The sequence below is a fragment of the Triturus cristatus genome, chromosome 2_2 (genome assembly GCF_964204655.1).
Source record: "Triturus cristatus chromosome 2_2, aTriCri1.1, whole genome shotgun sequence".
NCBI classification, from domain to species: domain Eukaryota; kingdom Metazoa; phylum Chordata; class Amphibia; order Caudata; family Salamandridae; genus Triturus; species Triturus cristatus.
This window is the reverse complement of record NC_140582.1, coordinates 1,237,242,254-1,237,267,571: the sequence shown is the minus strand read 5'-3', so window position 1 is coordinate 1,237,267,571 and position 25,318 is coordinate 1,237,242,254.

The following is a 25,318-nucleotide window of genomic DNA, read 5'->3' as shown; positions in this document are numbered from 1 at the left end:
TGTAACATATATGTCACTCATTCCGTAACTGTTTGTGTTCTCTGAGTGATAAAAGCTTCTACAACTCAGCGATGCTGGATCTGTTCTGAGGGACTGTAAGATTGCTCAGATTGCCTTTATGAGATGGGGAGGATGTATGGCGGACTATAATATACAGTATCCCTCTAGACCTAAATTGCTTTTAATTATTTGTGGGTTCGCATGGAAAAAGTACAACAACCTTATATGTGTATTTATTTTATTTATTTTTGATTTCTTTTTTCATTATTCTCACGTATAGGTAAAGTTCATCTCAAATTATTACATGTGCTTTAACATTAGAAAACCAAAATTGATACAGAATAGAAGGGAGACATTTTTTTTTCTCCAAAAAACATACAATTCTTGACATTGATTCAAAAGAAAGGATACAGGGGACATTATAAAGAAATTGGAAAATGCACCTTATGACCCCAATTGTGAGATTTTGGTTACACTTGATATCGAAGCGCTGTATACTAACATACCCCAGCAACAAGCAGTAGAAGCAGCAAAGATCCTCCTAGAAAGAACACCAGGAGATAGGCCTAATGCCTTCATAGTGGAACGCTTGGAAATAGTGCTGAAAAACAACTATTTTGATTTTAGAGGGAATCTCTATCATCAAAATAAAGGGACCAGCATTGGGGCATCTTGTGCCCCCAGTGTGGCCAATATATACATGGGTGAATATGAATTGAAACATGTCTTCAATGAAATAGCTCCGTTCTATGAGAATGTTCATAGATGGTACAGATTCATTGATGAAACAAAGAGGACTAGCTTAAGTTGACCAAAGTGTTACAGTACTCAAATTAGTTCTGTCACGGCCACCTTGTGGGTGTATTCATGAAGCCCTCACACACCAACCTAGTTGGTGGCATGCTTCATCATCGGGCCCACCCAGTGACATCTAGTATGTCCCGGGTGTGCTACAACGCCTGATTGCAGCGGAGCTGGTATATTGCTGAGAGTGCAGTGAGGTTGGGTGAGTTGTGATTTAAAACGGCTTGGTGGTGGTCCCAGTACCCGAGGGTAAATTAAATTTTAATAACTGGCCCGTCACCAGCGGTTAAAAGTAAGGCTACAGGACGCGTGAAGGTGGCGAGTTACTGCCCCCTGTGTCCTTCAGATGGTCGACATGTTTCAGCCAGTGCCTTAGAGTATTCTGGCTTTCCTCAGGACCGTTTTTAAAAAAAAGGTGTGGTGAAATAAAACAGACTTAGTGTTGTGGTACAGACTATGTGATACACTCACTAAGGCGTTTTTCTATATGTGAGAGGGGGATTCCCTTCTCATGCATACCTGTACAAACAAACATTAAGAACAAGGACAAAACATTTACAGAGAGAGTCAGTAGTCAATTTAGACATATGGTCAACAATGCTTAGGTGGCCGGCTCTATAATGCCAGGTGAGAGGACTATAGTCGGCTAGGTGTGATGGTACTGGTGGTGCCATCAGAGTGAAAATACGCGACTAATTAGGAGCGTGGAGTGACTAAAACACGGAAATCACACTGAAAGGAGTTGACTTAGTGTGGCAGGGCGGGAAATGGCCTTTGCTTTTAAGCGCCACCTGGCGCGGTATTGCGGAATGCGAATTCCGGTCCCCGAGGCAGGGGCAGCTGGGTAATGTAGTTTTGGCCCCCTCGCTCTCCCCCACTCAGCGGCAGCACTCAGATTCTTCAAGGTGCAGCGGCGGAGGGAGAGCGGTTCCCAAAGCACGGGGCAAGGCAGCAATAATACAATCCTTCAGGTTCAGCAATAAGTAGTTCTTGGAATACGACCCCCAATGCTTGTACTGTTTCTGCCCAGGATGCACCTGTCCTCTGAAGGAGGAATGCGTGCACTGTTTCTGCCCAAGCTGCACCCGTCCTCTGAAGGAGGGATGTATGCACTGTTTCTGCCCAAGCTGCACCCGTCCTCTGAAGGAGGGATGCGTGCACTGTTTCTGCGCAAGCTGCACCTGTCCTCCAAAGGAAGGATGCGTGCACTGGTTCTGCCCAAGCTGCACCTGTCCTCTGAAGGAGAGATGATTGCACTGTTTCTGCCCAACCTGCCCCAGTCCTACGAAGGAAGGATGCGTTCACTGTTTCCACTCGAGCTGCCCCTGTCCTCCGAAGGAGGGAAGCGTGCACTGTTTCTTCACAATCTGCATCTGTCCTCCGAAGGAGGGATGCGTGCACTTTTTCTCCCCAAGCTGCATCTGTCCTCCGAAGGAGGGGTGCATGCACTGTTTCTCCCCAAGATACACCTGTCCTCTGACGGAGGGATGCGTGCACAGTTTCTCCCCAAGCTGCCCCTGTCCTACGAAGGAGGGATGCATGCACTGTTTCTCCCCAAGATACACCTGTCCTCTGACGGAGGGATGTGTGCACTGTTTCTGCCCAAGCTGCATATGCCCTCTGAAGCAGGGATACGTGCACTGTTTCTACCCAAGCTGCTCCTGTCCTCCTAAGGAGGGATGTGTGCACTGTTTCTACCCAAGCTGCACCTGTCCTCCGAAGGAGGAATGCTTGTACTGTTTCTGCCCAAGCTGCACCAGTCCTCCAGAGGAGGGATGCGTGCACTGTTTCTGCCCAAGCTGCACCAGTCCTCCAGAGGAGGGATGCGTGCACTGTTTCTGCCCAAGCTGCCCCCGTCCTCTGAAGGAGGGATGATTGCACTGTTTCTGCACAAGCTGCACCTGTCCTCCGAAGGAGGGATGCGTGCACTGTTTCTGCCCAACTTGCCCCAGTCCTACGAAGGAAGGATGCGTTCACTGTTTCCACTCGAGCTGCCCCTGTACTCTGAAGGAGGGAAGCGTGCACTGTTTCTTCACAATCTGCATCTGTCCTCCAAAGTAGGGGTGCATGCACTGTTTCTCCCCAAGCTGCATCTGTCCTCTGAAGGAGGGGTGAATGCACTGTTTCTCCCCAAGCTGCATCTGTCCTCCGAAGGAGGGATGCGTGCACTGGTTCTGCCCAAACTGCACCTGTCCTCTGAAGGAGGGATGCGTGCACTATTTCTGCCCAACCTGCCCCAGTCCTCCGAAGGAGGGATGCGTGCACTGTTTCTGCCCAAGCTGCACCTGTCCTCCGAAGGAGGGATGCTTGCACTGTTTCTACCCAAGCTCCACCTGTCCTCCGAAGGAGGGATGCATGCACTGTTTCTGCCCAAGCTGCACCCGTTTTCCAAAGGAGGAATGCGTGCACTGTTTCTGCCCAAGCTTCACCTGTCCTCCGAAGGAGGGATGCGTGCACTGTTTCTGGCCAAGCTGCACCCGTCCTCTGAAGGAGGGATGCTTGCACTGTTTCTGCCCAAGCTTCACCTGTCCTCCGAAGGAGGGATGCGTGCACTGTTTCTGGCCAAGCTGCACCCGTCAACCGAAGGAGGGATGCGTGCACTGTTTCTGCGCAAGCTGCACCTGTCCTCCAAAGGAGGGATGCGTGCACTGTTTCTGCCCAAGCTGCACCTGTCCTCCAAAGGAAGGATGTGTGCACTGTTTCTATCAAAGCTGCACCTGTCCTGTGAAGGAGGGATGTGTGCACTCTTTCTGTCCAAGCTGCACCTGTCCTCCGAAGGAGGGATGCTTGCACTGTTTCTATCAAAGCTGCACCTGTCCTGTGAAGGAGGGATGCGTGCACTGTTTCTGCCCAAGCTGCACCTGTCCTGTGAAGGAGGGATGTGTGCACTGTTTCTGCCCAAGCTGCACCCGTCCTCCGAAGGAGGGATGCATGCACTGTTTCTGCCCAAGCTGCACCCGACCTCCGAAGAAGGGATGCGCGCACTGTTTCTGCCCAAGCTGCACCCGTTCTCCGAAGGAGGAATGCGTGCACTGTTTCTGCGCAAGCTGCACCTGTCCTGTGAAGGAGGGATGCGTGCACTGTTTATGCCCAAGCTGCACCCGTCCTCTGAAAGAGGGATGCGTGCACTGTTTCTGCCCATGCTGCACCCGTCCTCTGAAGGAGGGATGCATGCACTGTTTCTGCTTAAGCTGCACCTGTCCTCCGAAGGAGGGATGCGTGCACTGTTTCTACCCAAGCTCCACCTGTCCTCCGAAGGAGGGATACATGCACTGTTTCTGCCCAAGCTGCACCTGTCCTCCAAAGGAGGAATGCGTGCACTGTTTCTGCCCAAGCTTCACCTGTCCTCTGAAGGAGGGATGCGTGCACTGTTTCTGGCCAAGCTGCACCCGCCAACCGAAGGAGGGATGCGTGCACTGTTTCTGCGCAAGCTGCACCTGTCCTCCAAAGGAAGGATGCGTGCACTGTTTCTGCCCAACCTGCACCTGTCCTCCAAAGGAAGGATGCTTGCACTGTTTCTATCAAAGCTGCACCTATCCTGTGAAGGAGGAATGTGTGCACTGTTTCTGCCCAAGCTGCACCCGTTCTCCGAAGGAGGAATGCGTGCACTGTTCCTGCGCAAGCTGCACCTGTCCTGTGAAGGAGGGATGTGTGCACTGTTTCTGCCCAAGCTGCACCCGTCCTCCGAAGGAGGGATGCGTGCACTGTTTCTGCCAAAGCTGCACCCGACCTCCGAAGGAGGGATGCGTGCACTGTTTCTGCCCAAGCTGCACCCGTTCTCCGAAGGAGGAATGCGTGCACTGTTTCTGCGCAAGCTGCACCTGTCCTGTGAAGGAGGGATACTCGCACTGATTCTGCCCAGGGTGGAGCTGTTCTATCAAGAGGGGTGTTTCCACAGCTGTTACCCCATCTTATAAATGCAAAGGATCATTTAAATTAGAAGTGGGGGGAATTTGCGGAAGTGACTTTCGCAAATTATCGCGAAAATGTTAAAAATCTCCGCAAACAAGCGGAAATATCGCGAAGATGCAGAAGTTTTTTTCCTGCCTGTTCGGGGTATTTTCTGCGTGTTCGCGGCTCGCCAACTTACCCATGCTGTTGCTCGCGGGCGCGGCCATCTTGTTTTCACTCTTCTCGCGGTGCATGATCGCGAGAAGAAAGACGTGATCGCGCGACCAATGACATTACTGCGGGCGCGAACTGTCGCGAGACAGCGCAAACGGCTACCAGCAATCCAACATCTCGTGGAGAACGCGACCGGATCGGGAAAACTTGGCGGCGAACGCGGGGATTCAGGTAAGGCGATCGCGCGCGAGAATGTATTATTTTACAGCGCGAGCAAGAAACAAATTATTGCTAAGCAGCGGAATGCGGAAATTTTGACATTTTCGCGCTCTCCGCGGAACGTGAAAATGTCAAATTATCGCAATTTCCGCGAGCGGAACGAAAATCTAGCCCAGGCCTAATTTAAATGCTCAACAAGCCCAGTCCAGTCAGAAGATTGCATTAGACCCAGGCCAAAGCTAGTGTGACCCTCGGCAATTACTTGCCAGCCCTTTGCTGCTTTTTCAGTGATGATCATATTCAAGAGTAACTTGAAATAATTTAGTTCAGGATGTGCGTTGTTCAAAAATAGCGGTGGATGTAACTTGGGTAATGCCGTGGATGCGAGGATGCATTTTGCACTAAGAAACAACACTAAATACAGCAGACATGAATAGCGAGCGAAGCAGCCGCTCGCACTCGCTAACAGCGCTGTAGCAGTGGGATTCTTCCCCCTAAATTTACTTAAATGACAGAAGTAGAGGTAATCGCATAAGTACCAGTAATTCCGCCTCAAAGAGTAATGCTGAAATGCCGAAAGTCCTCCAATGATTCCAGTGTAATTGAAATTCTGCCGAGGCCTATACATAAAACTCTCTTGTATATGGCTTAATAGTCCATAATGTTGAGTCATCTAAGACCAGAGTAAAGGTCTTGTTTAGGAGGCTTAAGACAACCGACCTGTCTCTTGGATAACTCATAACATTTTCATCAGGGCAGAAGGGGGAAAGAATGCGATGCCCATCGCAGATCAGAGTTGTACAATGTCTGCTCAGGAAACCCGGTTTAAATCCCAGCATCCTCGCATTCAACCTTAATCAAACACTGTGACCCTCGGCAATTACTTTTCTCTATTGTGATTCCTTCACTTTGATCACCACGTCTCAGATCACCATCAGAAAGTTCAGGATGTACACTGTACAACAACCGAACCTCTTGTGTATGGTTTAATACACCATTATGTAGCTCCATCTATAAAATTAAGGCTAGGGGAGAGGAGTTGGCCTAAGGGCGCTCGATCTCGGACCTGGGGAACTGGGTTTGAGTCTCGGTAATGACGCTAAACATCCTGTGATTCAGGGCAAATCACTTAATCTCCCCGTGGCTAACAAAACAAGCATTTACAATGCAATAGGTCTCGCATTTACGCAAGTTTGAGCTATTTGGCATTGTAAATGACAATGCCTTTTATTTATGTTTTACAAACAAAAACATAAATAAAAGGCATTGTCATTTACAATGCCAATAGCTCAAACTCGCGTAATTGCAAGACCTCTTGCATTGCAAATGCTTGTTGCTTTCTGCAGACACTATGAATAAAGGCCGTTGTACAGTGTGAACTGCTTTTAGAGTCCTGCATTTTGCGAAAGTAAAAGAAAAGGTGAAAGGGGATGGCTTACAGGTCAGTGGGTGTGTGCAGGGCAACGGTGAAGTGTAGGAGATGCCTGGAAGTATGTGCAGGAGAGAGTCAGTGGAAAGAAACTGCTGTGTGAGAGATGCAGGCGGGAGGTTTTAGAAAGATGGGGAGAGAAAAGGGGCAAAAAGTGTTCTAATAGAGAAGCCGTAAAGGAAAGAGGTGTGAAGTGAAGAACGGGAGCGATTACGACTCTGAAGACCTCTTCCTCTTACACAGAACTCAGTAATGTTTAATTGACACACTCAAACTTCAAAATTGAAAAATCTGCATTTCTAATTGGTCATAATAAAATCATTGTTGTTTATTTATCTACTACAGTTAATAAGCATTGACAAAGCCAATAGATCCAACGTATTTTAGGCCCATGTCAGTTGTTGTTAATTATATGTCCGGACGTAATAACAGAAGCTCACGGACTGAGACAAAATAAACACTCGTCAGATGGCTGCAATGGGAGGCACAGGTTTTTAACGTACGCGTTTAAAGTCATGTTCTTAATTACTTAGGTCTGACCTATTGGAAAGGATTCCTACGTTTGCTTCATAAGATCCGCTCTTTTTAGGTACCGCCTCCACCCACACACTTTTTAAATTTAATTAAAGCCGTGCCCACAGTGCCCCAAACTACACGTTTACGGACACAAAACCAGGACTGCCTCGCTGCCAGCTGAAATGTGTGTACAGATACACAACCGGGCTGGAAGACAGCACAAGGCAGCACACCTCTAGTTCGAAAGGAGCGGGCAGGGGACCACGCCTGGCTGTTTACCACCACAGCGAATGGCGCTCTGTAATATTACCCACTGGGCTACCCATGCTGCAACATTATAAATTACTCTAAAATTAGCTGTAATGCAGAGTTTAAAGCATTGAGGGTGAGGTAAACGCCCGAAGATTGAACCTCGATGATAAATCTGTCAGGAAGGTGGTAGTGAACCCAGCATTTAAAAGAAATGAGATGCAGCCAGAAAACACACTTTACCATCTAATGCCGGTGGGAAAAGGGGTCGGCAGGGGATGAAAAGTTACACCCTCTCCTGCCGGCTTCTAGGTCCTCTATCTATTAATTTGCCCAGCCCATTTGCTCCCGTAGAGATAATGCTTGGTAGGGAAGGCGGTGGATTATTCAAATGTGGCAAACACAAAAGTCATATCGTGTTTTCTACAGATGAAAAAGAAAAAAAAATATGAACTTTGAGTCCTGGCCATACAGACTACATTTCTTAGATTAATGTGTAATGCAAAAAAAAAAAAGCATTTGCAATGCAATAGGTCTCGCATTACTAAAAGTTTGAGTTATTGGTGTTGTATAATTATTTGCAAAGCCAATAGCTCAAACTTTCAGTAATGCGAGACTTATTGCATTGCAAATGCTTTACCTTCGGTATAATCGCGGCACCCGCGCTTTACTTTTAATGTTATAAGTAAAGCGCAGGTGCCTTTACTTATACCATAAGTAAAGAAAAACAAGTGGCGCGGGCATCACGCCTGTATCTGGGCACGATCATAGCTCCTCCCACGGCCTATTGGTGTCTATTACGCGCTTGGTGCGCGTAACAGACACCAATAGGCCATGGGAGGAGCTATGCGTGTGCCACGGGTCAATTGCATGCAGTCTTTTAGAATAAGATGTACGCAAAGGCCAATGGGGGAGCTGAAATGGAAACGCACACGCACGAGCGTGTGCGATTCCAGGGTCCATTTCTGAACCCCGGACAAAAGGACTCTCGCCTGCGCAAGCACTGCTGTGCAGTGCAATGCAGGTCGCGAGACCTAAAAAACAAAAAAATGAATGTGTGTCCTCATGTAACGTAACTGGTGCTATGTAAAGCGCTCTGATACCTAATTGGATTCGGGTCAAGTTTGCGCTATATAAAACGCTGCAAAAAAAAAAAAGGCTAACATTGGAGAAAACACGGTAAATTACTTGCTTCTTTAGTCATTAATAAAATTGTCACAGCAGAATTGGTGTGGTTCACTAATTTTAAGACAGGCCACCAAAAACAGTGATCCAATCTAAGGTGCTAAAGGGACACAATGCAAACTATCCGTTTTTATGTAAAGGTGCATACCCCAGCTAAATGTAGAGCGCCAGTCAAGGACACTTGCAGAGGAGCTGGAGGTCCAACCAGGTGTTCCCTTCAGCCTTCATGGCACAGCTTTTAGAGACAGAATGTAAATTAGATGGGGCGGTGGAGAATTATGGGACCCGGTGGTCACAGTCTCGCTGCCACTGCGCTTTTGGTGCTCGCAGTGAGGCAGGAGATGCTTTCGTGTTGGGCATGCAGTTCACAAACTCAAGGCCTCTGGACTCGCACTGCCCACACCGAGTCAGTTGCACGCGTGGCTTGGCAGCATGCGCTGTCTCATGGTCTGTTTCACAGTGGAGGCTGCAATTGCAATGACTGGGCCCGGGAAACATGCTGCATACTGGCAACCTCACCAAAAGTCTGTTGTGAGGCCTGCCCCATCCCCCTTCCCCCTCCTCAGGCTGTTGAATGTGCCCTATGAAGCATGGTTTATTTCACAATATTTGTAAGAGGCCTGTATCCAGCGGAAGATGCCTGAGACCAAAGGGGCATAATTCAAGCACCGAAACATGTCGATGGAAAATAGAAGTAAGGTCCGTTGCTCAGCACTCCTGTTTTTAATCCTGGTAGGCAGACCCCAGTAGGAAAAATACATTTTTAGCTCACCTATATAGGATTTAATATAGGTCTAATAGTTTAGGAAAGGCAGAACATAAATGTCAAGGTAAGTGACATAACCTCACCCAAACTAGGGAACCCATAACCAGTGAACTGTACAACCAGTGGACACCAGTGCCCTTCAATGCTTCCCAGTGCCCCCGATGAAGCATACCATGCTGGGTAGGTGGGTGTTTATCATCAGGTTTGGCTGTTGCTTGCAGGAGTTGTGTGCTTTCTGTATGTTTGTGGCTGTTTACGGAGAGTGTACAATAGTCCCTCTGCTCCTCTCACTCACAATTAGTGTGTTAGCCGCCAGTGTTGTACCTGTTCTGCATGTGTGAGAGAATCATGTGATGTTCTTTCTGCTGCTGCCACCTGCCCTTTACCTGGTGTGAGTGTCAGGGAAGGATGGATGGAAGGTTGATCTCACAGGTACTGGAGTCTGCAAACCTGAGCAGACCCCAAGGATTCATCCCCAAAGCAAATGGACAAAAGGCTGTAATTGAAGGCGCGTAGGAGGGTTGTGGGGCATAAAGAGGAGAAACAGAAGCAGATGGAACTGCCCTCAAACCTGCCTGGGAAGCAACAGAGCGAAGGACAGTGACCAACGCATGATTGGGCCCGGGGCAGGTGGCAGGAGTCTCAGGTGGGTTGGGGAGTTGTGATTTCTGAGGGGAGAGGTTCCTCAGTGTCGATCATGATGATGTAGGCGTGCTGGTGTCATGTACACAGGTCCTTTCATTCTGCACGCGTGGCTAGAAGAAGACGCTTTGAAGTGCGTCCATAAGGTCTGACATGATACACGTCAAAGCACTAAGGAAGGCTGCAGGTCCTTGGGCTGAGTTCCTGGCTTTATCCCGTGCTAGGGGAGCCAGGCATCACTTCCACACGTATGCACCTAGGTCACTAGTGAGCTGGGGAGCAGGCCCAGCCTTCATTTACAGCCAGTGATGGTAGGCAGCCCCTCTTGACCTTCAAGTCGAAGGCGGCATCAGTAGAGAGTGCAGGCTTTTCTATCCTCTGTATGGAGGAGGGAGTGCTGCTGGGCAGACCATCCTCCGGCAGGCACTGGTGGCATCTAGTTCTGGAGTGGCGTCTGATGTCCATGTGCCACCCAACAGATATCAGTCTTGAGAAGCTGCTGCCGTAGCACGTTGTGGGCATCCCAACCAGTCAGTCCCTAGAATCCATGAAGAGTGGGGCGGAGCCTGATCCGACTTGTCTTCTTTTTAGGTCTTGCCTATCAACTGATTTTAGCTGTCTGTTGCTGAAGACCTATTGTGGACAGCACCAAGCCTTACACCTGTGTGTGGTTGGGCCCGTTGCTTACCACAGGCTGGCTGGCTTGTCTCTTATTCAATTGGCTTCCTTCTTCCTGTGTGTGTCCCTCCCTTGGAGCGTGGCCTCTTTACCATTTTTTTGATCCTTTTGATTGGACGCCCTCTCAGGTGATTAGTGCGCTATACAAATCAATATAACATCACACAGTACAATACGACATGACATAACATACTCTAAAGGCGTGTGTACAGTCCCTGTCACACACATCAAGGTGCACAACAGATGCCCCTAAAGTTCAACAATTAAGTAAACCTTTTTAACCAATTATTTCATGCAATTTTGTTGCAATTTATTTCAATTTTTTATCTTCTTGTCATACGCAACCATTATTTTTAAACATTGCAACTCTGAAACATACATTGATCATGATACAGTTCTCTCATTACAAACAAATAACCATCTTGGTGTATTCAGCGCTGTGTTCCCAATGCATTTCGGGGAAGTCCCGATAACATAACATACAACACGACACAACCTGACATAACACAAGACAAGACAAGACAATATAACATATCTATTAACTCCACCCTTGGTCCTTCTCCTTAGAGTTAAGGTTAGGCTTATGGTTACGCTTATGGTTACTCTTATGGTTACGCTTATGGGTACTCTTATGGTTACTCTTATGATTACGCTTATGGTTACTCTTATGATTACGCTTATGGTTACTCTTATGGTTACGCTTATGGTTACGCTTATGGCTATGCTTATGGTTACTCTTATGGTTACGCTTATGGTTATGCTTATGGTTACTCTTATGGTTACGCTTATGGCTATGCTTATGGTTACTCTTATGGTTACGCTTATGGTTATGCTTATGGTTACTCTTATGGTTACGCTTATGGTTACGCTTATGGCTATGCTTATGGTTACTCTTATGGTTACGCTTATGGTTACTCCTACGGTTACTCTTATGGTTACGCTTATGGTTACGCTTATGGTTATGCTTATGGTTACTCTTATGGTTACGCTTATGGTTACGCTTATGGCTATGCTTATGGTTACTCTTATGGTTACGCTTATGGTTACTCCTACGGTTACTCTTATGGTTACGCTTATGGTTACGCTTATGGTTATGCTTATGGTTACTCTTATGGTTACTCTTATGGTTACGCTTATGGTTACGCTTGTGGTTACGCTTATGGTTACTCTTATGGTTACGCTGCTGGTTACTCTTATGGTTACACTTATGGTTACTCTTATGGTTACGCTTATGGTTACGCTTGTGGTTACGCTTATGGTTACTCTTATGGTTACGCTGATGGTTACTCTTATGGTTACACTTATGGTTACTCTTATGGTTAGGCTTATGGTTACGCTTATGTTACAGGCTGTGGTTAGAGTTACGTTTGGTGATATTTTTTGTAATAAAGTTGCTGAGACTGATCTGCTAGATTTACAGATCACAGGGTGACGGTGAGGGTTAGTCGTGGTTCTGGTTATGCATGTGCCGGGTACAGACGAAAACATGTGATCACATGGAGGATGTTCTTCATGCTTTGCATGAGTGAACTCTGAAGAGGTTTTTAGCTGATTGCATGTTTTGCAATCAGTAAATGTGTATGTCTGTTTGTAAAACATACATAAAAAGGAATGGAAAAATTGGAAAAATGAAAGAAATGAATGAAGAATGGTTGAACTATGAATAAAGGAACGATTAAAGAAATCAACGTCAACACAGAAAAAGGATAAAAGAAAGGAAAGAGGATACAAGTGTGAAAGATACTATGAATGTAAGGACTAAAAATGGTATGGAAAGGAACTGAAAATACAAAAGAAAGAAAAAACGAAGAAAGAAAAGAATTAAAAAAGAAATTGAAAAACTATAGAAAGAGAAGGTGGAAATAGAAAAAGAAAACAAAACAGTAAAAGAAACAGAAAATGCTACAACTTTAAAATGCAAAGAGTGAGAGAAAGAAAATAGCAAGAAAAATAAAGAAGTAGAGACAAAGAGACTGATTTAAAACTAGAGACCGAGAGAAACTGATAAATGAAAAATATAGGCAAATGGTATAGAAAGCGAGTAGCTAGCAACCATGTTTTAAACGACAGAACAGACAAAAAGAAACACATCATTGAAAGAAAGAAGAAAATGAAACTGACAACAAAATGAGGGAATGACTAGTAGAAAAAGAACTAAGAAATCAGACTAAACATAGAAAGGGAAAATTAAAGAAACGAATGGTAAAGAAATAAGAACAAAAAGACAAACACAATAGATAGGAAACACAAAACATTGAATAGCTCAGACTTTGATTTAAATACCACAATATATTACGTCTGGCTCTAAGACAGAAACACCTCTTGATTTCAAGGAGTGCACGTAGTATTTTTGAGAGAGCGCTGACGGAAACACATCCATACTTAGAAGATAAGATTATCAAAAGTGCTAAAACTGTAGCAGAGCAAAGGAGCCCCAGCTGTAGATCAGGAAGTGAAGGTGAGCGAGCATGAGTGGCTGACTTCCGGTAGGAGCAGCCCACCGGAAGAGAGCCCGCCAGCTTGAGAAGGCCGCTCGCTCAGAGAGAAAGTGAGAGTCGCTGGATCTGAGGAAAGCGTGCAGACCCAAGCAGGAAGTGGTAGCCTCTGGGAAGACGTCCAAGCGCAACAAGTGGCACAGGAAGTCTTCTCACGGGGGCCGGTCACCTGAGAGGAATCAGGGCAGGATGTCTGGCCGCCGCTGCCCAAATGTCAAGAGCAGCTCCTGTCTGGGAGTGCGCGGCAGCCATTGTTCCTCAGCCGCGCAGACGTCTTTGTTCCACCGCCTCCATTGTTGAACCAAGAGTTGGAGCAGTAGGTGCTCGCTTGTGGATGAAGGTCCCATGTGCCTTTCGTGCGCAGTCGCCTGACGCAACTTAAAGGAAGCGGCTAAGTTTGACTCTTTCCACCTTGTGGATAGAGTACATGTTCCCCCTTCCTGTTTCATATCGATGCACAGACACTGACGACACCTGCGGCCGCTGGGCTCAGCTAGTCTTACACTAGCTAGCCTCTGATCAATGCAAACGAAACTTCTGATTCTATTTGATCGTACGCTCCAATTAATACGCCAGCCTTGAAACCTGTCTTACATCCAGAAGCCCTCTCTTTTACTCTCATGCGGTCCAATCATCCAGCATTCGTCTGGCGCTCCTCACACCTGCCTGACCCACCCTGCTCAATATCGCTGGGCTCCGTAACACCTCCATTCCTTTTACGGCCGTCATGCCTCTGGCACCCACCTTTCCTGACTTCCACCACTGAAGCTTTCACCAATGGCTGCCTCTAATCCCTCTGGTTTGTAAGACCTTCTCCTAACGGCCGAGTGATGCTCAGTCCAGCCAGGACCACTGTTCTTTCCATCTTTGGCTTCACACCTGCACCCTCCACCTGCAACGTAGGAGTAGCTTTTATGAAGAAATCCATATTTCCAAATTCATCATGAAGAGCACCATGGTGACCAGCCCTACCATCTCACCTACTGTGAGCTCTGCCCTTGCTGCGCCGCCACAACCAAAACCATACACAAGACACTATCAAACGGGGACTCAGTTGTGGTCAGATCCTATGTCTCACTCTTGTTTCCTTCGAGGTGGTTGACAAAGTCCTCGACAAAGCTACACTAACACTTTCTAACCACCAAGTTGGAAGCCACCACTTTTACAAATCCTAGGGCTTCATTATGTCTGGCCCTGACCCTTCTTGACCTCACCCATACCAGCTCTCTCTGCACCCCCACCACCTCCTCTCCTTCTCAGTCTGTCCTCTTTTAAACCCTGACATGGCTCATCTAGGTGTTAAAATTGCACTCCTGACACTAATTCGCTGGCATAGCCTACCGCTGTCCTTATGATCCGAACGACAGGTTCAGAGATTTGGTGGTGGAATTTCCAATCACCAGAATGGTGATGTCAGCATAGGTGCCTCCTGAAAACGTACTGCCTCTGCATTGGAAGGCGCCGCTTTCGAAGATTCACTATTGGAAATTCGCCCAGTGCTAATGGAGGATGGTGGAATTTCTGTCACAAAACTGGACACTGCACATGTTGCCAGCGCCCACACATCTTGTCTCCTTAAGATAATGGGAAGGTTTCCAAGCATTGCCGCACAGATACTACTTGACTGTCCACCGTGTCTTCCATTGCGACGCTTCATAGGGCTGTCGCCGCTAAACACGGTGTCAGACAAGTCAATGCAGCCGGGATGTCTTCTGCTCTACCGTTCTGTTCACAAGAGTCGTTGTTTTGTGGCTGAATCTAGAACCGAGCTAGAGGTGTCTTCACTGGCACGAGATCCTCCAATCAAACATCTTCTACTGGGGTGGCGTGCATGCCTGTGCATGGAGAGAGGTTCACAGTCATCACCGTACTCAGAGACAGGCCCCCAGACCTCCACCAACACCTTCCAGGGGCTTTCAATGAACTGCTCTGTCATGCAAGGGGGCTGCAGCGCTTTGGTCATCTATGTCAGTCCCCTTTCAGTAGAAGTAGAGTTCACTCTCTGGTCAGAGGCTTGAAGGAGTGACTGCCTGCCTTCAGAGAAGTCAGCCCCCTGCAGAGGACCCCGAGGCCAGCAGAGTTAACCTTCTCCAGTCCTTTCTGATGACAACTGTCCACTAAAGAAGCAGCCAGACAAGCCTTCTTCTGGTGTGGGCTCGAGAGGCAGAGGGGCCCCGTCAGCGCTGATCTGCCCATCAAGGGATTCTGGCATTTCCCCACTGGACTACCAGTTTGGGATCTACTCTAAGGGGCGGCCGGGCTCCATTGAAGCTTTCATGAACGTGTCCATGGTTCAACTCCAGGCACAACCCTCTGCGGAGCAATGCACCTCCTCCCGACTCAAAGCAGCCTCCTTTTATAGGTAGCTGGTCCTTGCAGACCCGACAAACAAGCAACATGTGTAGAGACGTGCAGTAGTAGGTTGTATTCCTGGGTGATGAGTGCAGGGGGCTCCAGAGAAGGACTCGCTCTGTCTCCTTGCATGAGGGAGACTGACGTAGGACTCGGAGGAGGAAGGAAGTAAGGGCCTCCATGTGTCCCTACAGCGGCGTACTGCCCCTACAGCAGCGTGCTGCCCCTGCTGCCCCTGCTGCTGTGCATGCAGCCCCCCTCCAGATGCCCCTGAACACCGTTGCAGCCCAGGCTCCAGCGAGGAGGAGGGCGAGCGGAGGATTCAGTGTGCTGGAAATGGCGATTGTAGTTAATGAAAGCTCTTTCCCCTCCGGATGGAGTATGGAGTCTGGCCTGAAAATGGCAGCCATGGAGGCCCGGATTAACTAAGAGTTCACATAAGGCAGTGCACCAAGGGAAGTTGCTGAGTTGCAATGAGTTGCACGAAAGGGAGAGAACAGATTCGACCTGTGCCATATTTACAAAGATAAGGCGCCCTTCTGCTCTCTCCCAGCGCTGGCAGCGGCAGTTTCTCCATTTGAGCGAAGGAGCGTTGCCCCACAATACTGCGCAGAAAGCGAGAAAAATACAGTGGTAATAAAATTGTTTTATTTTTCACTCTCTACTGCAGAACCGAATATGAGGGCAGGGCGGGGCCAGTGGGTCATTGCTGCCGATTGGCAGCAGTGAGGAGTGGCCATTTCAGTTCTAAGTGCGCATGTAGGTTTGTCCGGCTATCTTACTACAGCCAGTCCGATGCGCAATGTAGACCTCCCCAGCCAGTTGTCTTAGGCACCTGGGTGGAGAGCAGGCACAGGCCCCCACTGCCTTTAGGAACACTGAGCCAGTCCACTCCAGCCAATCCAGGAGCTTCATTCATGTTCCTTAACATTGTTTACAGCATGAGTGCAGCATCTGGATTGGATAAGGGAGTTGACTTTGAGACCTCGCACTTGGAGGAATCAGAGCCAGGGGCAGGAGACAACAAGGATGTGGTGGGACGTGCCGGAGGCTGCTAAGGCAAGTTAAACTTTCATTTTTCTGGTGCTCTCTTTAGGCTCTGCAAAACCGGGTCACGTTCTGCTTGATTGCCCCACCGTTTTCACCAACCGCCCACTGAGTACTGGCGCACTTGTGGCCGCCTCGCGCCAATGCCAGCACCCTGGCGTCATGTCGCAAGGTTGCCTGCTTTGTTGACAGGGCAGTTTTTGTGAAGGAAGAGATATCTTCTTGCACAAAAACTATCCTTTGAGATATATTCATCTTTGCATGTATGTTGCATAATGCAAAGAGAGTGTAACAAGGAGAAATTAACATACTTTGTTATGCCAGCCTCAGGTAGGTGCCCCTGTTAAGTGAAATTGAGCTTTTGATTGAGGGGGTGAACACCCTTTGCAAGCAACAACCACAGTCCTTGTCAGGGTGAACCATAAGTCACTAAATTAACCCTTGCTTAACCCTCTGCTAGTTTAGCATAGAAGCAATCAGGATTAACTTAGAGGCGCTATTTTAAAGTATTTATGCAGCGCACAAACAGTAATAAAGTGAAAACACAACACAAGGGAAATCCCGAACCAATCTATAACAAATAGAGTAAAACGAAATAAAGAAAATGAGATCAAAATGACAAAAATACAACAAGTAGAGCAGAGATATGAATTCTTAAAACTGGAATTAAAAATAGCTCCAAAAAGTTCTAAATGCCGACTGCGGTTATTTGGTTGTGCTATACTCGGTGAAAGCAAAATGTTAAGGCCAACCTTTATGGATCCCTGTTCGGATACAGGGACCGGGTTTGCTCTTCCTTTGAGTTTTCTGGCTCGGCTCTTCGTTTGAGTTCTCGGGCTCGGCTCTTCCTTTGCGTTTTCTGTCTCGGCTCTTCCTTTGAGTTCTCTGGCTCGGCTCCTCCTTTGAGTTTTCTGGCTCAGCTCTTCCTTTGAATTCTCTGTCTCGGCTCTTCCTTTGAGTTCTCTGTCTCCGCTCTTCCTTTGAGTTCTCTGGCTCGGCTCTTCCTTTGAGTTCTCTGGCTCGGCTCTTCCTTTGCGTTTTCTGTCTCGACTCTTCTTTAGAGTTCTCTGGCTCGGCTCCTCCTTTGAGTTTTCTGGCTCAGCTCTTCCTTCGAGTTTTCTGGCTCGGCTCTTCCTTTGAATTCGCTGGCTCGGCTCTTCCTTTGCGTTTTCTGGCTCGGCTCTTCCTTTGGGTTCTCTTGCTTATTAACCCACAAACGGAGAACAGTCCTGAAAGCTGCCCGGTGCTGTAACATAAACGTACCCACCAAGATTAAAGAGTACTGGTAGGTGCTGCTGTGTATCAATCGTGTGTTGTTGGGAATAGAAGTGGCCACAAGGATGAGGCAACCTGGTCTCGGGTCTGTCTGGGTGCGCTGATGGCAGCGGAAACTCTGTAAACCAGGGGCCAAGGGTGTCTTACTCTGGGAAGTTGGAATCAAATTGTTGAAACAGAATATACACAAGTATCATATCATATGACACCTATCATGATTGTCACATGATTCATTCTAGTCAAGTCAATAGGCTGAGCAAGGTTGACAAAGAAGACTTTTGTTGTGATAGGTAGGGGGCTCAGTCGACACGTGTTTTGCTCAGGCACATGCGCCTATGAGTTTTTTCAAGGCAGTTTCTTATCTAGGATCTTAAAAGTCGCAATTAATAGAGCACTGGTTAGCGCCGCTCGACATCCTGTCAGAGTTTATACTGCGGGCCGGTTATTTGTCTTGTAATGTGAGAAAAGGGCTCCCTGTTGCAACTAGTGTTGAAGGGGCCTACACCACTAGGGCCTTATTCATGAGGCCTTGCGATGGTTTTGCGCTTCCGTTGAATCACTTTTTGTGATGTATCGGCGGCATAAAACATGCCCTCTCTTGCGCCTTATTTCCAAAGTGACGCATCTAAGCAGATGCGTCACTTTGTAAACCCCTCTGCTACATTATACCTGCGTCAGGTATAATGTATGCAGGGGGGCCTGCCCACGAAAGTAAACGTCGTAGAAGTGACGCAGTGAAATCTATGTGATTTTGGTGCGCCACTTCTAGGACTCAAATGCGTCAATATCTTACGCCTGCCTCACAGCAGACGTAAGACTGACGCAGGCGCTTTCACATGGGGCTTGCACCGTGCGAACGGACACATTGCTGGAGTTGCGTCACTTTTGTGACACACTCCAGCAATGCGTCATATTTGCGCCTCCTTATACGTCAGAAATACTGAGGTATCCGCAACTCCTGAGGATGCGTCATACAATAAATATGACGCATCCAGCGTGTCGCAAGGAGCGCGCACTGAGAAGTGACGCATCGCTGATTTCACGCTGCAATGCGTCACTTGTCATAAATGAGGCCCTTACAGTTTAAGAAGTAAAAAAACGCGCTTTCATGTTATTTTCAATTATAAAGGCCTTGTTAAATAATAACGCATTGCGCCCTCTACTGAAGGTGTTAACAGCTGTTATCTGCCCTCCCCATTTTATAAACTCGAGGCAAAGGCGAGAGGTGCCAATGCCTGCTTGCAGAGCAGTCTGATTGGCTGAACGATTCTCTGGCTCCCAGAGGTCGCCTGTGGTTGCTTTTATAAATAAAACTCAATGGCCCTCCTTTCATCAACCTCGGATATCGAAAGTCTGAGCTGCTCTGCTGAGATGCGACCCTCTTATCTGCGGTCTCGAGACAGGTGTCTGCAACCGGCACTCAAGTCGCTGAGCTATCTCAGCAGCAAAGGGGCGTGCCAGTCCTTGTCACTCAAGGCTGACGTCACCTCCTTCGCCAGGCAACGGGCAGTTTCACACACTCGCACTCAGTGTCGTGCCAGCCTCTGCGGGCGCCCACTTCCCCCCTGGAAGTCTGTGTGACCCCCCAGGCCCTGGGTCTTCCCTTCTCGAGGGGTGGGGGCAGTGTGCTGGGATTGCAGGGGAGTGCCAGTTTTCCACTTGCGGGCTCCATGAGTCATGAGGCCATGGAACAGCCTGCGCTTGGGGGACCCCAGGGCGCCATTAGTGGGAGGAAGGAGTTCTGTGTGCGTGAGACGTCTGTTGTTGTTTCTAGACGCTGGGCCATTCCTGAGCCTCGGGGGGCGTGTGGCTGGCCTGCCAGGGAGCCTCGGAGGGCAAAACATGTCATTTTTCTGCACCCCTTAATCCCTTGCTATGTTATGTAAGGGGCTCTGGCACAGGGCGGTTAAGTGGGGTTTCTAAGATCACAGTTTAAAGTGAAATGGTGACGCTAGGATTCAAACTCAGGAAGATTGGATGTGGATTCTAGACCCAGATGCCAGGGTCGGAGCGGGACAGAAAATAGGCGCGGGGCACCAAAAAAGGTGTGAATTGGATAGCTAAACACAAGAGGTCCTCGCTGGTAGATCAGTTTGGAACTAGTAAAGACACCACATATAGGTGTTTGGCAAGGCAAGAGAGACTGCATACATGTGCGCTTGCTCGAAGGCAAAGTTTGTGGTAATAGCTGGGAAATCAACAGTAAAAGCCATCTCAGCGCCCCATACAAAAGCCCCACAAACAGGCAGACAACCGTCCCACACACTGACCACTCACACAGGCCCTTCTACATAACATGTGAATTGAATAGCAGATGTGCATTGTTACCCAGCTCATGGTACTCATTTTATCGATCTCAGAAGGATGAAAGGTTGAGTGGATGCGCTGTGATTTGAACCTGGAACCAGGTGGCAAACAGGCCCCTGCAGTGGACACTTTAGTCCACCAAGCCACTAGACACGGCTCCTGGCACTGCCCTATCGCCCTCTGTGCCACGGTGAAGCTATGAAGCGCCCTCAGCAGCCGCCTCTCCTATCACCTCAGTGGTCTCATGCTTGTCTTTGCCATGTGCAGCGCTCCGCGGCCTCGTGTCTAGGTTTACACTATAGTCATGCCACATACGTGCATTTCATCACGTTCACCTTCTGTCGTCATGTCCGGCTTGATGGAAGTCTGAGTCAGGCCGTTGTGGTTCCTGCCTAGTCCTGGAGCTTGTAGGGCGCAGGGATGTGACTCACCTCAGCAGTGACTGCAGACACACAGTGTGTCCTTGGGCCAACGAGACAATGAATAGAAACATTCATTGCATCTCTGGGACACCCCAGCAGTGAATGGAAGTCCACTATGACCTTTGCAGCACCCGCCCGGTGAATGACAGTTCATATCTTTACACCACCCTGGTGAGGAACTGAATACACAATGTATCTGAGGGACACTCAGGGGGTGAATGGAAGGATACAATGTATCTTTGGGGGACACACACACACACACACAGTGAATGGAAGGATACAATGTATCTTTGGGACACACACACACACACAGTGAATGGAAGGATACAATGTATCTTTGGGACACACACACACACACAGTGAATGGAAGGATACAATGTATCTTTGGCATGCACATACAGTGAATGGAAGGATACAATGTATGTTTGGCACACCCAGATAGTGAATGGAAGGATATAATGTATCTTCGGAACACCCAGGTGGTGAAACGAAGGATACAATGTATCTTTGGCGTGCACAGACAGTGAATGGGAGGATACAATGTATCTTTGGCATGCACAGACAGGGAATGGAAGGATACAATGTATCTTTGGCATACACAGACAGGGAATGGAAGGATACAATGTATCTTTGGGACACTCAGGGAGTGAGTGGACGTATACAATGTATCGCGCACAGACAGGGATTACCAGGCCAGCATCCTCCTTGATTGTTTTTCTGTGCCATACACACTGGTACATTTAAGGTTATTTACATTTACCACACACCAAATCAACTTTTTTTTCCTGTTTTGTTGTTGTATTTTTGGTTTGTTCATAGCAGATATTTTTGTTGCTTTATTGATTTTTATTTTAATCTAGAAAACACTTCATCTCAGTTTCAGGCATGTGGGCTGGAGGATGATCACGTGTACACCTGTGATGTCCAAAGAACTTTCCTTGTAATTGTTGTGTCTTCTGGACTCTTATCATTTCTGAGTGTAAAGGATTAATTCAGTATTGTCATCACCAGTGTCTCCATCTCCTGCTGAGTGCTGGCTGCTGCTCCTTCTTCCCATGCCAATAGGTGAATGGGTGTTGATTTAGGTAGACCTTTGTTGGGTCATCTAAATAGTCATTATTCCTTGTTCTCGACTGCCTGCACCTTACCTAACACCTGTCCGTCAGTAAAAACAAGCACAATGAAAAAAAGGAATAAATATAGTGGTATCTGTCCCCACAAAAATCTTGCACAGAACTATGCGCAACTTACTTGATTTCCAAACATAAGTTCAGATCCAGCTTCCAGGAATGGATTATGCAGCAGAGACTGTGGAGAAATGAAAAGTGGTACTTTCCCTACACAATCCATCCAAATACAAAATGAACACTGGCTTAATGAGTCACGAGGACATGGAAAAAAGAAGTTGATACACTAGGGCCGATTCTGATCCAGGTCGGAAGGGCACCAAACGCGATCCGACCGGAAAAACTACGAGCCGTACGCATGTTTTCCAGCCGACTCGTACAGCTGTACGAGCAAGCAAGTACGATGCGAGCTACGTGAAATTCACCGACCGAGTCGTTTCCGGGTTCGAACCGCTCTGTATGTCTTGGTCAGAAGCTAACCGTGGCGTGCAATGGATGCGATTTACGACCGAGCCAGTACGATGCACGCGTCGGACAGCCTGTGTGAGCAGGAGTGTCCGGCTCACAAAACGTCTGGGTGGTTGCCTTTGGGGGTCCGCGTCGGACCCCTGACACCCGCAGCCCTACGACTCGGACACAGGGAGAGACCCGTGGGTCTCCCCAACACAGGCATGTACGGTGCGGATGGCACTGACGCGTACCTACTGTAGGGGGCGCACTGGTCCGCGACACACCCATCCAGTCAATGGGAGCCCATGTACGCATGTTATGTTATGTTATAAAGGGTTTTATAGCACGCTCAATTACTCAAGAGTGTCCTAGCACGTGCAGTTATCTAAAAACCCTGGGGAGTGGAGTGCATAGATCAGCTACTTAAAAAGAAAAGTTTTAAGCCGTTTCTTAAAAGGTCCAAAATCCTGAATACTTCATATTTCTAGGGGGAGGGAATTCCAAGCGAGAGCAGCTTTGACAGAGATGGACTGACCCCCCAACCGGGACCTGCGAAATTGGGGAATGGTCATCCGATGTTGGGTGGCTGAACACAGAGCTCTGCTGGGGACATAGAAGCAGAACCACTTCCTGATGTATAAAGGGCCCAAACCATGCAGAGCTCTGTGAGCCACCGTAAGAACTTTAAATTGCACTCTTTGGGCCACCGGAAGCCAATGCATGTCACGCAAATACTGTCTCACGCTGGATCTTCTAAAGATGTTAAATAGAAGTCTGCCCGTGGCATTTTGTATAGTTTAGTAGAAAATCAAAAGGAACTCGCCCCACGGTCGAGGGGGATATGTGTCTGTAGATATGAAGAAACAGAATTGTCTCTTTAGTCAAGGGAAACCATTTAGGTTTTTAAGAAAGGCCTCACCCACCAACCTAGTTGGTGGCATGCTTCATCATCGGCCCCCACTAGGGGTACCGAATGTACCCCAAGTGTGCTGCGACGCCTGCAGTTGCAGCGGAGCTGGTTTATTGTCAAGGTGAGTGTGCAGTGATGGTGTGGTGCGTGTATATTTAAAAGCTGTCCCTCTGGTCCCAAACACCAATTAGAATTATTTAATAATGGGCCATGGGCAGCATTAAAAGGAGGCAGGGGATGGCTAAGGAGGTATCAATGGCCGCCACCATCCAGTGGCGTCAACATGTTTCAGCCAGTGCCTGGAAACTGGGGCTGGCTTTCATCAGGACCAAGAAAGTGGAAGGTGAGAGGACAGGTCTAACAGAGTGTGTATAGCCGTCTATGTACGGCACACGCTACGGCGCCTTAACTGGCAGAGGGGGTATTCCTCTTATTTCCAATCCTGTGGGAGGGAAAAGACAAACATACACAAAATATACCACATATAATGTTAGCCTCAAGCAATATCAAGTACCATGAGTGACATGGTATACCGCGGTGGAGGTGCAGAGCGGTACGGCACGTGAGGCAGCGTCAAAAGCGTGCTATAAGTGGCGGTGCACGCTAAAAATATGCGGTAATGTGTCAAGTGGCTCAAGGACATGGTAAAAACATGGTGAACAAAAAAACTAGAATGAACCCATGAGTGCTTACACCAAAGATTAAAGGGACAGGCTCCACGAGTCAGGAGTAGGGGTATTCTGTCACAGCTACCATCTGGACAGGGTAAAAAAAGGGAGAGAAAGGGACCAAAAGAGGGGGAAGTAAATGAACTTAACCGGCAAAGGAATCAAAGCCGGTCAGAGATTAGATCCCACTTACTTGTAGCTGACAGAGCTCATACCGCAAACCTGCGTGGCGTCTCTCTGACTCCGCGGTTGGAAATGAGCAGCGGAAGCTGATGCTTAAATAGCGCACCCGCCAAGAAAGCGCTCAGGGGTGGGGAGCAGCGGCAGGCAATTAACAGGCAGGTGTCTGTAAAAAAAGAAGGAAACAGAAGACAGACACACAGGGACCGGTAAAATACCGGGCAAAAAGAAAAGAAAGACTAAAAGGACTAATAAGACCAGCGCGACACACAGAAGGTGTGTAACCGCGCATCGGCAGTGAAGTGCAGCTCGCACATGCCAAGCAATGTGGCGAGTGTGTAATGTGCATAAGCAGAGAGGCCAATAGCCGGGGGTAAATCGCGCATGTGACCGACAAAGGGGCATGTATGTGTGGTTCATGGGCAGTGCCTCCAGAGTGGGTAAGGAGTAGCGCGAAGTTACTTATGTCAACTGCAAATCACAGAAGAAGTCAAACGTGAAACCAAATATAATGAAAAAAATAAAAATAAAAATAAAATAAAATAAAAGCAAAAATAAAACAGAAGAAGCGCAAGTGTGGAGGGACGATCTCAATGATTCAGGGTACTCCAAGGTATCTGGTCATTGAGACCTTCCACATGGGTGGACAGGAGGTATACCCAGCGTTGCTCCTTGTCAAGAAGAAACTTCGCCATGTTATCATGGGTAGGGTTAAATTGTTCAATCACAGTCCAGTTCATGTCATTGGGGGTATGACCCCGTTCAGCGTAGTGGCTCGTCAATTTGCTCATTTGTTTTCTTGCAACGAATTGTGCTGCGGTGTTCCACAATCCTTAGCCTCACTTTTCGAGTAGTCATGCCAATGTACCTGAGGTTGCAGCTTCATTGAATCAGGACACCACATGTGTGGAGTTGCAGTTAGTGTGTTTTTGTTGGTACCACACCTTGCCTGGTTCCAAGTCCAGTTTTTTGGATGGTCTACTCAGATGACAGATGCTGCAATCCCCACAAGGGTAGTGGCCAGTGACTTTGGGGAGGCCCCAACTGTCGCAGATAGTGTTGCGGGTCGGTTCTTTGAGTTTAGGCCGTGTGGAGACCAGGCGATCTTTTAAGCTGGTAGCTCGTTTGTGTGCAAATGGAGGTGGATCCCAGTTTCTAGCACCAGTATTCAGGATAAGCCAGTTTTTTCTAATGATCTTCATCACTTGATTGCTGGCAGTATTAAAGGTGGTAGCACAGGTGAGGGGGCAGTGGAATCCGCCTTGGCGTGGTCTTCCAACAGGGCATCGCGGTTCTGGTTGTGAGCCCTTTTATTCGTTGTTTCAACAACCTTGCGTGGGTAGCCCCTCTGTTGTAGCTTCACCGGTCAGCCGCTTGGTGTTTGTAATCGGTAGTAGAGCTAAAGTTTCTGCGGAGGCGGAGAAACGGTCCAAATGGTAGGTTTTCCCGCAGCGGTCTGGGGTGAAAGCTGTTGAAGTGTAGCAAGGAGTTCTTGGCAGTGGGTTTATGGAAAGTGGTGGTGGTGAGAACGC